Below are 10,612 nucleotides of genomic sequence, written 5' to 3' on the forward strand. Positions count from 1 at the left end.
TCATGCGTTGCCAGCAGATTCTTCCCCTGCTGAGCCATCAGGGAAGCCTAGTATTTGGATAGAAATGTGTAATAGTTATATCTGCTTAGTGACTTACTGTTACGAAGTATTCCACTTTTATTCTGAAAGTGCTTTTTGCATGAAGGTCTAGTTTGTCTGGGATTGATATAACAACACCAGTTTTCTTTTTATTGTTTTCTAAGGCTGATCTACATACGTGGTTTTAAAAAATCATATTCTGTGCTCGCTTCGGCAGCACATATACTAAAATTGGAACGATACAGAGAAGATTAGCATGGCCCCTGCGCAAGGATGACACGCAAATTCGTGAAGCGTTCCATATTTTTAACGGACCACCAGCCCAGGTGGGATGCATGAATCAGGTGCTCTTGCCTGGTGCACTGGGAGGACCCTGAGGAGTCGGGTGGGGAGGGAGGTGGGAGGGGGGATCGGGATGGGGAATACGTGTAACTATATGGCTGATTCATGTCAATGTATGACAAAACCCACTGAAATGTTGTAAAGTGATTGGCCTCCAACTAATAAAATAATATTTAAAAAAAAAATAAAAAAAAAAATAAAAAATCATATTCTGCTTTTATGTTATCAAAGCCTGATTGTTTCTTGTCGTATCATCTTGGGTGTTTCTAGCATTGTAACATGTAACTTGCTTCAAATGTAGGCACTAATAAGATACTGAGATAATGTCTTACTTGGTTGAATTTAAAAAGTAATGAGCATGATTTTGAATAAGTACTGAAGTTGTTTTAGGTTTCTCTTATTTTAAACGTTAAAAAATGTAGTTTTGTCAGGAAGAGACTTAAAGATTTATATTCTTGAGCAGATATTACCGGCATGCAGTATACATATCAAAACCTGCAAGAGAAAACGAAATGAAAATAAATATGCTGTCCCTGTCTCTTCCCTGGTGGCTTAGACGGAAAAGAACCTGCCTGCAATGCAGGAGACCCTGCTTCAGTTCCTGGGTTGGGAAGACACCCTGGAAAAGGAATGGCAACCCACTCCAGTATTCTTGTCTGGAGAATTTCCTGCACAGAGGAGTCTGGTGGGCTATAGTCCATGGGGGTCACAGAATCAGACACAACTGAACGACTCACACTTTGACTTTTCATCCCTGTCTCTTAGTTACACATGTCCCCTCCACAGAAGCAATCACTGTGTGATTAACACAGGTAACAGTGTAATCACTGTGACCAGTTTCTTGATTAGCTTTTCACACTGTAGTCCACAGAAACCCAAATTTTGCAAATTCAGCTTGTTAGGTGGGCAAATATATACACTACTGTGGTAAACTCTAATTTGTGTCTTCATCACAAGGTAGCATTCTAGAACATGCATTTTAAATCATAATGATAACTCTCATTCAAGCTCCAGAACAGTTTTTTTTTTACTTCAAAAGTTACAAAGCAGATACTGGAAGAGGATAAACAGCTTTCTGCTTCAGTCTGATTAGCCAGTCCTTCAGTTTCGAAATCCTACTGGTTTGGGCTTTAACAGAAGTGGTCCCGTGGTTAAGATAATTGGGGAAATTCTGACAAGGATGGCTCATTTGCTAGTTATTCAAGGGGGTGGTTAGGAGGAATTTCTGTTATGGATTACAGTAAGGTGAAAGAATCTGTGTATTTTGCTTATTCTCTGTCTACATGAGCAACAAGTGCTGAGTAGGGCTAGAGGATCGGCTTCCGGGGTCATTCACTCACTCATCTGGCTGGCAAGTTGGTAGTCATTGTAAGGACACTCAGGTAACCTTATGGAAAGGCCATCCTGGGACCCAAATGTTGACCTTTCCATAAGGTTACCTGAGTGGCCTGAGTGTCCTGATAACCCAGAGGCTGGCTCCACAGTAAGCAATCCAAGGGACCAGGGTAGAAGCCACAGTGTCTTACAGTGACGTAGCCTCAGAAGTCACACGCTTCTGCAATGTTTTATTGGTCACTCATGTGTGCTTAGTCATGTTCAATTCTTTGTGACCCTGTGAACAGTAGCCCAGCAGGCTCCTTTGCTCTTGGGATTCTCCAGGCAAGAATACTGGAGTGGGTTGCCATGTCCTCTTCCAGGGGATCTTCTGACCCAGGGACCGAATTCGAGTCTCCTGCGTCTCCTGCATTGGCAGGTGGATTCTTCACCGCTGAGCCACTGGGAAGCCACTGGTCACTCAGGTCAGCTCTGTTCAGCATAGGTGAACACTGTGCTAAAGCTTGCATATCAGAATTTAAAGATTTTTAAGGATAGTCTTTGAAAGTGGCTCTGGTGCCACTCCCCATTTAAATAAGCATTGGATCAGCGATCTTACAACTGCTGTTTTTGGTAATCTCAAGGTGAATTTATTCAAAAAAGTAATGCTTTTAGGGTGCTGCATACTTTTCTATTATGCATTGCTCAGGAAAATGCCTGTTTGATTGCCAACGTTTTCACAGTGATTTATTTTTTGTTGTATTTGATGCCTGATAAGAACAACATTCACGTAATCTGGGAATATCTAAAGAATTAGTATTCTGGCTTCCTCTTAGAAATTGTAGAATACATCCTCGAGCTTTAATGTGGTGCTGAGATCTTGCCTGCCTTATCTATTGATGTTACTGCTTTAATCTAGCCATTGGATCCAGGTGTCATTCAGAACCCTCACTGTATATAGGGCATTTTTATTCAGAAAATAATGAATTCTGACTATACTCTTCACAAAATAAGGTGGTGTGAGTGGTAAAGAACCCACCTGCCAGGGCAGGATATGTAAGATACGTAGGTTCAATCCCTGGGTTGGGAAGATCCCCTGGAGGAGGACATGGCAACCCACTCCAGCATTCTTGCCTGGAGAATCCAATGGGCAGAGGAGCCTGGTGGGTTACTGTCCATAGGGTCGAAAGAGTCAGACGCGACTGAAGTGACTTAGCACATACATACTCAGGCTGCTGTAATAGTGTGGAAGAGCAAGGCTGCCCCTGTAAGAGAAGAAAAAAAAAAATTGTCCCTGTATTCTTTGTGACAGAAATCTTCAGAGGAGTAGGTATTTGAAGATTTAAATCTCATAGGGAGAGGGCCAGGAAATTTGTGAATCAGGTATCTGTTTATTTTAAATGTATCCAAGTGAAATATCAGATAGATAGTTGGATATTCACAGAAGAGGGTTAGGATTTAAATTCGAGATTTAACATCATTCAGTTCAGTTCAGTCACTCAGTCGTGTCCGACTCTTTGCGACCCCATGAACTGCAGCACGCCAGGCCTCCCTGTCCATCGCCAACTCCTGGAGTCCACCCAAACCCATGTCCATCGAGTCAGTGATGCCATCCAACCATCCCATCCTCTGTCTTCCCCTTCTCCCCCTGCCCCCAATCCCTCCCAGCATCAGGGTCTTTTCCAATGAGTCAACTCTTTGCATGAGGTGGCCAAAGTACTGGAGTTTCAGCTTCAGCATCAGTCCTGCCAATGAACAGCCAGGGCTGATCTCCTTTAGGATGACCTGGTTGGATCTCCTTGCAGTCCAAGGGGCTCTTCAGGAGTCTTCTCCAACACCACAGTTCAAAAGCATCAATTTTTCGGCGCTCAGCTTGCTTTATAGTCCGACTCTCACATCCATACATGACCACTGGAAAAACCATAGCCTTGACTACGCGGACCTTTGTTGGCAAAATAATGTCTTCTTTTTAATAGGCTGTCTAGGTTGGCCATAACTTTCCTTCCAAGGCGCAAGCGTCTTTTAATTTCATGGCTGCAATCACCATCTGCAGTGATTTTGGAGCCCCCCAAAATAAAGTCAGCCACTGTTTCCACTTCTCCCCCATCTATTTGCCATTAAGTGATGGGACCAGATGCCATGATCTTAGTTTTCTGAATGTTGAGCTTTAAGCCAACTTTTTCACTTTCATCAAGAGGCTCTTTAGTTCTTCCTCACTTTCTGCCATAAGGGTGGTGTCATCTGCATGTCTGAGGTTATTGACGTTAAAGCCTTGGGAGTAGGTGAGAAAACAGGAGAGAAAGCAGTCCTGGTACAAGTCCTCAGGCACTCATGTTTTAGAAGATGCCTGAAGAGACAAAACAAACCAATAGAGGAAATCAGAGGGAGGAGGAAAGCCAGAAGAACAAGTAGAGGACAAGAGAAGACATCTACTTCAAGTAGAAGAGAGTGGTCTGCTTGGTCTAATGTTCCTGAAGAGGTTACTGTACTAAGATGAGGCAATGGAATTAGGCCACTGGGTAGTCATCACTGACCTTGACAATTGAGTTTCAGGAGATTGTTTAGGATTAGGGTGGGTTAAAGAGTAAATTAAAGGTGAGAAAATAGAGATAGGAAATGAAGGCGACTAGATGAAGAAGTTTTGCTGTGAGTAGAACAAAGAAATGGTCATATCTAATTGGTGGGGTGGGGGAGGTGAAGGGGAGCTGAGGTCAGGAGAGGAATTTCCTGGCCCAGAGATCGAAACCAGGTCTCCTGCATTGCAGTCAGATTCTTTACCATCTGAGCTATCGGGAAGTCCTGAGGAATTTCTTAAGATGTGTAATAATAGAGCACATTTGTTCATGATAGTGGTTCAGTAGAAGAGGAGAAACTGACTATACGGGAGAGAGAGAGGTTAGTCAGTGGTTTTCTTGCAAAGACAGGAGTAGTTGGACTCCATGCCCACGTTAGGGTATTGATCTTTGATAGAAGCAGTGCTGCTTTTTCTATTTTAATAGAAGAGAAGCAGTGTAGAAGCACTACAATTCTACCGATCTTACGGGACTTGGCAAAGAAAGTTTTTTTAAAGATTTATGAAGTAAATATAAGTTTCAGTTTTAAAAATATTTATCTATATTGAAAGAAGGAATTAAATTTGTTAGTTTGCTTTGATTTTCCTTTCTCTCTTTCACTTTCATAGTGTTAAGTGTTCATGTTGAACTCTTACTGTGATTCATTCTCTCAATCCCTAAAATGAATCTGTGTATTAGATCTACTCTGAGTAGTGCAAGTGACCCAGAGGTTTCTGATTTGATTGACACAATCCAGTAATGCCAGGTAGATTTGGTTTTGTCATTTTACTTAAGAATAAATTTGGATTGTTTACCCTGTAATAGAAAACATTTATCTTCAGATACTCAGAAATGAAATAATTTCATAGGCTATACATTGCCTTACATGCTAAAATTCAGCATAAAGCAGGAGGGAGGGACGACATTAAAAAAAGCAGGAAATGGTAGTATTAGGCAATGCTATCTTCAGTATATCGGGTATTGAAAAGGTCATTGTTTTCTCATCCAAGGTAAGAACTTGAGGATACCGTGTAAGAATAAAAGTCTTGACCCAAGTATTTGGTTTGAGGTTCTAATAAATAAACATCATTGTTACGCCATAAATTTATTCTTGCATATACAGTAGATTTTGTCTTTAATGTCAATTTAAAAATTGGACTTTTTCTTATCAAATCAAATGTATTTCCAGGGCTCTTTTGTGTGCTATAAACTGATAAAATGATTGGCCAAGTGATCTAAGTATTTTAAATGTTAAGGTGATGGTAGTTTTAATTGTGTTTTGGAAAAAAGGCTATTTTTTAAAAACTCATTCTGTGTGCTCCTTTTTCTTGAATTCACAGTGATACCATAAACATTTGGTGCTGTTTTGGTAATTTAAGTCCCTGAACTCTTTAGTGTTGACATCTCATCTTTATGGAGGAGGGTTTCTAAGTTTGTATTGTAAATTGTACCTTTGGGAGCAGTGTTATAGCTGTTTTAGGTTTTTAGTAAAGATCAAAGCTGAAAACATTAAACAAGACAACAAGACATGATTTTAAAAAGACACATGGGGAGACATAAAATTCTGCTTTAAACATTTATTAAAAAAAAATTAATCAGAATTTGATTTTTTTTTCCCCAGACGAAAGATTGCTTAAAACATTGGATGACCAGAAAGTGGAATTTTATCAGATTAGAGCACATTAAGAATTTAGAAAAAACGTTTCCTTTACTAACGAGGAGATGTTTGAATATTTTTTAATTTGGTAAAATGATTGTCAGAGGTGATTTTTTAGTTCTTTGTCTTATTAAAAACATAAATTAGTAAGTATGCTGTCAAAATTGTCAAAATAAGACTAATTAAAACAATTAAGTTTATTATAGAGTGTAAAATTTTGTGTTTTTTTTTTCCTGTTGTTATGTTTTTCAATTGAAAAAGTCTTTGGTCATTAGTTTTAACTATAAATTAGTAGTATATGCATATAATGCTTGGTTATTTCTTCTCTAAAGTAAGAAATATCAACTGGTTCTATTAACTTTTGTAAATCTTGCCATAATCATGTATCCTTCCTTATTTGAAATGTCTGTATTTTTCATTGCCTATAAGAAGATGTCTAAAGTTTTTAGCCTACCAGACAAAATGTAAAACTGCCCTAAAATTCCTAAATATCTTTAAAGGCTACTTCTCTTGCTACTTTCTCTCTGAACTCATTCTTGATTGCCTAGCCAGAAATTATCAAATCTCTCATCCTTTGGTACAGATGTTACCTCGTATTAAAACTTTTCTTGTGCACATTTGTAAGTTGATATCTTACTCCTCTTTGTATCATCTACATTCATACATTCAGCAGTGTTATTGGATGTCTGCTGTGCCCCAAACACTGTTGTAGGTGTGAAGGCAACAGCAGTGCATGAGAATCCAGGTCCCTATCCTCATGAAATTTATGTTCTAGTTTGGGAATGATAATGAGGGAGACAAAATTAAATAAACAGATAGATGCCTAGAGCCTTTTAGATGTTAAATGTTTTGAGGAGAAAACAGTGTATATGATAGAAGGTTTAAGGACAGTACCAGTGTTGATTTGATGGCGATGGAAGATCTCTTTGAAGATGTGACATTTATGCCAAAGCTGAACGATAACAGTGGAGCAGTCATTTGAAGATTTGGGAGCAGAGTTCTCGAACTGAAAGACACACAGTGCAAAGGCATTAGAGAGAGGAAAGAACGGGGGAGGTGGGGGAAGAGGGTGGGAATGGAAGCAGGAGGTAGGTTATACAGTCTTGTAAGCAGAGGTAAGGGATTTGAAATTTATTCTAATTTAATTTCGAAGCCTGAGAATTGTTGTTTAGTTGATAAGTTGTGTTTGACTTTGCAACCCCATAGACTGTAGCCCATCAGGCTCCTCTGTCTGTGGGATTTCCCAGGCAAGGCTACTGAAGTGGCTTGCCATTTCCTTCTCCAGGGCATCTTCCCCACACAGGGATCAAACCTGCATCTCCTACATTGGCAGGCGAGTTCTTTACTACTGAGCCACCAGGGAAGCCCCGCATTTACGGGTTCATGTGATTACATTGGGCCCACTCAGGGCCACCCTCCCCCTCCTTTATTGAGAGTGTACCATACAACCAGCACAGTACTAGGCACTGATGTGTATTGCTGAGCAAGCAAAGATTTTAATCCAAAAGCCACATAAAAACAAGACGGAAGTGACCTCCATTCTCAAGGAAAGTCCATGTCAAAATGTCCAGGACCATAGTGCTCTGGAATTGGCCTACTTGAATCATAGGAGTTTGACTGTGGTTGTAAGAGTTATTCCTTACAAGTTACAAGGTAACTTTCTCATGTCTCTCAGTTCAGCTCAGTTCAGTCACTCGGTCGTGTCTGACTCTGTGCGACCCCATGAACTGCAGCACACCAGGCCTTCCTGTCCATCCCCAAATCCCAGAGTCCATCCAAACCCATGTCCATCGAGTTGTTGATGCCATCCAACCATCTCATCCTCCATCGTCCCCTTCTCCTCCTGCCCTCAGTCTTTCCCAACATCAGGGTCTTTTCAAATGAGTCAGCTCTTCACATCAGGTGGCCAAAGTATTGGAGTTTCAGCTTCAGCATCAGTCCTTCCAATGAACACCCAGGACTGATCTCCTTTAGGATGGACTGGTTGGATCTCCTTGCAGTCCAAGGGACTCTCGAGTCTCCTCCAGTACCACAGTTCAAAAGCATCAATTCTTCGGTGCCCAGCTTGCTTTATAGTCCAACTCTCACATCCGTACATGACCACTGGAAAAACCATAGCCTTGACTAGACGGACCTTTGTTGACAAAGTAATGTCTCTGCTTTTTAATATGCTGTATAGGTTGGTCATAACTTTCCTCCCAAGGAGTGAGCGTCTTTCAATTTCATGGCTGCCATCACCATCTGCAGTGACTTTGGAGCCCAGAAAAATAAAGTCAGCCACTGTTTCCTCATCTGTTTGTCATGATGTGATGGGACCGGATGCCATGATCTTCGTTTTCTGAATGTTGAGCTTTAAGCCAGCTTTCTCACTCTCCTCTATTTCACTTTCATCAAGAGACTCTTTAGTTCTTCTTCACTTTCTGTCATAAGGGTGGTATCATCTGCATATCTGAGGTTATTGATATTTCTCCCGGCAGTCTTGATTCCAGCTTGTGCTTCCTCCAGCCCAGCATTTCTCATGATGTACTCTGCACATAAGTTAAATAAGCAGGGTGACAATGTACAGCTTTGACATACTCCTTTTCCTATTTGGAACCAGTCTGTTGTTCCATGTCCAGTTCATTTTTTGTTTGTTTGTTGTTTTTTGGTTTTTTCCATGTCCAGTTCTAACTGTTGCTTCCTGACCTGCATACAGGTTTCTCAACAGGCAGGTCAGGTGGTCTGGTATTCCCGTCTCTTTCAGAATTTTCCTGTTTGTTGTGATCCACACAGTCAAAGGCTTTGGCAAGTCAACAAAGCAGAAATAGATGTTTTTCTGGGACTCTCTTGCTTTTTCGGTGATCCAGCAGATGTTGGCAATTTGATCTCTGGTTCCTCTGCCTTTTCTAAAACCAGCTTGAACATCTGGAAGTTCACGGTTCACGTATTGCTGAAGCCTGGCTTGGAGAATTTTGAGCATTACTTTACTAGCGTGTGAGATGAGTGCAATTGTGTGGTCGTTTGAGCATTCTTTGGCATTGCCTTTCTTTGGGGTTGGAATGAAAACTGACCCTTTCCAGTCCTGTGGCCACTGCTGAGTTTTCCAAATTTGCTGGCATACTGAGTGCTGCACTTTGACAGCAAGCATCATCTCTTAGGATTTGGAACAGCTCAACTGGAATTCCATCACCTCCACTAGCTTTGTTCATAGTGAGACTTCCTCAGGCCCATTTGACTTCGGACTCCAGGATGTCTGGCTCTAGGTGAGTGATCACACCATCGTGATTATGTGGGTTATGAAGATCTTTTTTCTCATGTCACTACATGGTTCTTTATTGCATCCATACTGGTCTTAACTAAAGCAGATATTTTCAATGCCAGCATTGGATAAATGTCAGCCAAACAGAGCCAAAACAAACTTTGCCATTGTTCTGAGCTTTAGGGCAAGGGTCACAGTGCTCTGGGGCTCATCTTCCCCATGTAAGCTCATTCTTTAGAGTGTGTTCCTTCTTTAGGGTTGCAGGCTACCATATGGCATGCAGAGAAAGTGCCAAACGAGTGACAGTGAATCTTGTCTCCTTTTTTTTAAAGTCTGCTAATTAATAACTTTAGTTACATCTGCCAAGTCCTTCTTACCATGTAATATAGCGTATTCACTACCGTAACACCAGGGCATACATGTTTGACGTCTTTAATATCAAATAAGAGCAGTGAAGCAGAATTAACTCTGACAGAGTTAATTTTTGAGTCATTCCAGTTTTTAAATTTCTTTTACCTTTACTTATATGCCTACCTTCAAGGATTACCTTGATAGTGACGCCTGATAGATTAGCCATACTCCATAAGACAACCCGAAACTGTTTATCTTTAGTTTTAGTTATTTAACTAACTGAACATAAAAATGTGGAAATGCCTCTTGCATTTAAAGAGATTTTGTTCTAGATATCTTCCAGAGAAAGCTGTGGTTACTCATTGATAAAAAGTTGTGGGTCAAGAGAATTTATTGATACTGTCTAAGCTGTTTGAGATTTTTTGTTTTCACTTATTCTGATTATTTAAAAGATGTATTCACTCAATAATGTTTATTGAGCAGCGCTAGGTGCTAGGATGATAATAACTGAACACGTAACTTCTTTTGGTAATTAATTAATTTATTTCAATTGGAAGCTAATTACTTTACAGTGTTGTATTGTGTTTTGCAGCACATTGACATGAATCAGTCATGGGTGTACATGTGTCCCCCATCCTGAACCCCCCTCCCACCTCCCTCCCCATCCCATCCCTCTGGGTCATCCCAGTGCACCAGCCCTGAGCACCGTGCCTCATGCATCAAGCCTGTCCGGGTGATCTGTTTCACATATGATAATATACATGTTTCAATGCTATTCTCTCAAATCATCCCACCCTCGCCTTCTCCCCCAGAGTCCAAAAGTCTGTTCTTCACGCATGTGTCTCTTTGGCTGTCTCGCATATAGATAGGGTCATCGTTACCGTCTTTCTAAATTCCATGTATATGCGTTAGTACACTGTATTGGTGTTTTTCTATCTTCACTCTGTATAAATAGGCTCCAGTTTCATCCACCTCATTAGAACTGATTCAAATGCATTCTTTTTAATGGCTGAGTAACATTCCACTGTATATATGTACCACAGCTTTCTTATCCGTTCGTCTGCCGATGGACATCTAGGTTGCTTCCATGTCCTGGCTATTGTAAACAGTGCTGCGATG

The 10,612-nt window shown here is 40.7% G+C and overlaps 1 non-coding gene across 1 annotated transcript; it reads left to right on the forward strand.

The window, feature by feature from the left end:
- Positions 1–240: 240 nt before the first annotated feature.
- Positions 241–347, forward strand: LOC136155307 (U6 spliceosomal RNA). The gene has a single exon (XR_010660769.1). It is a non-coding gene; the product is annotated as a U6 spliceosomal RNA (small nuclear RNA).
- Positions 348–10,612: the final 10,265 nt, after the last annotated feature.

The sequence above is a fragment of the Muntiacus reevesi genome, unplaced genomic scaffold (genome assembly GCF_963930625.1).
Source record: "Muntiacus reevesi unplaced genomic scaffold, mMunRee1.1 SCAFFOLD_138, whole genome shotgun sequence".
Classification (NCBI taxonomy): Eukaryota; Metazoa; Chordata; class Mammalia; order Artiodactyla; family Cervidae; genus Muntiacus; species Muntiacus reevesi.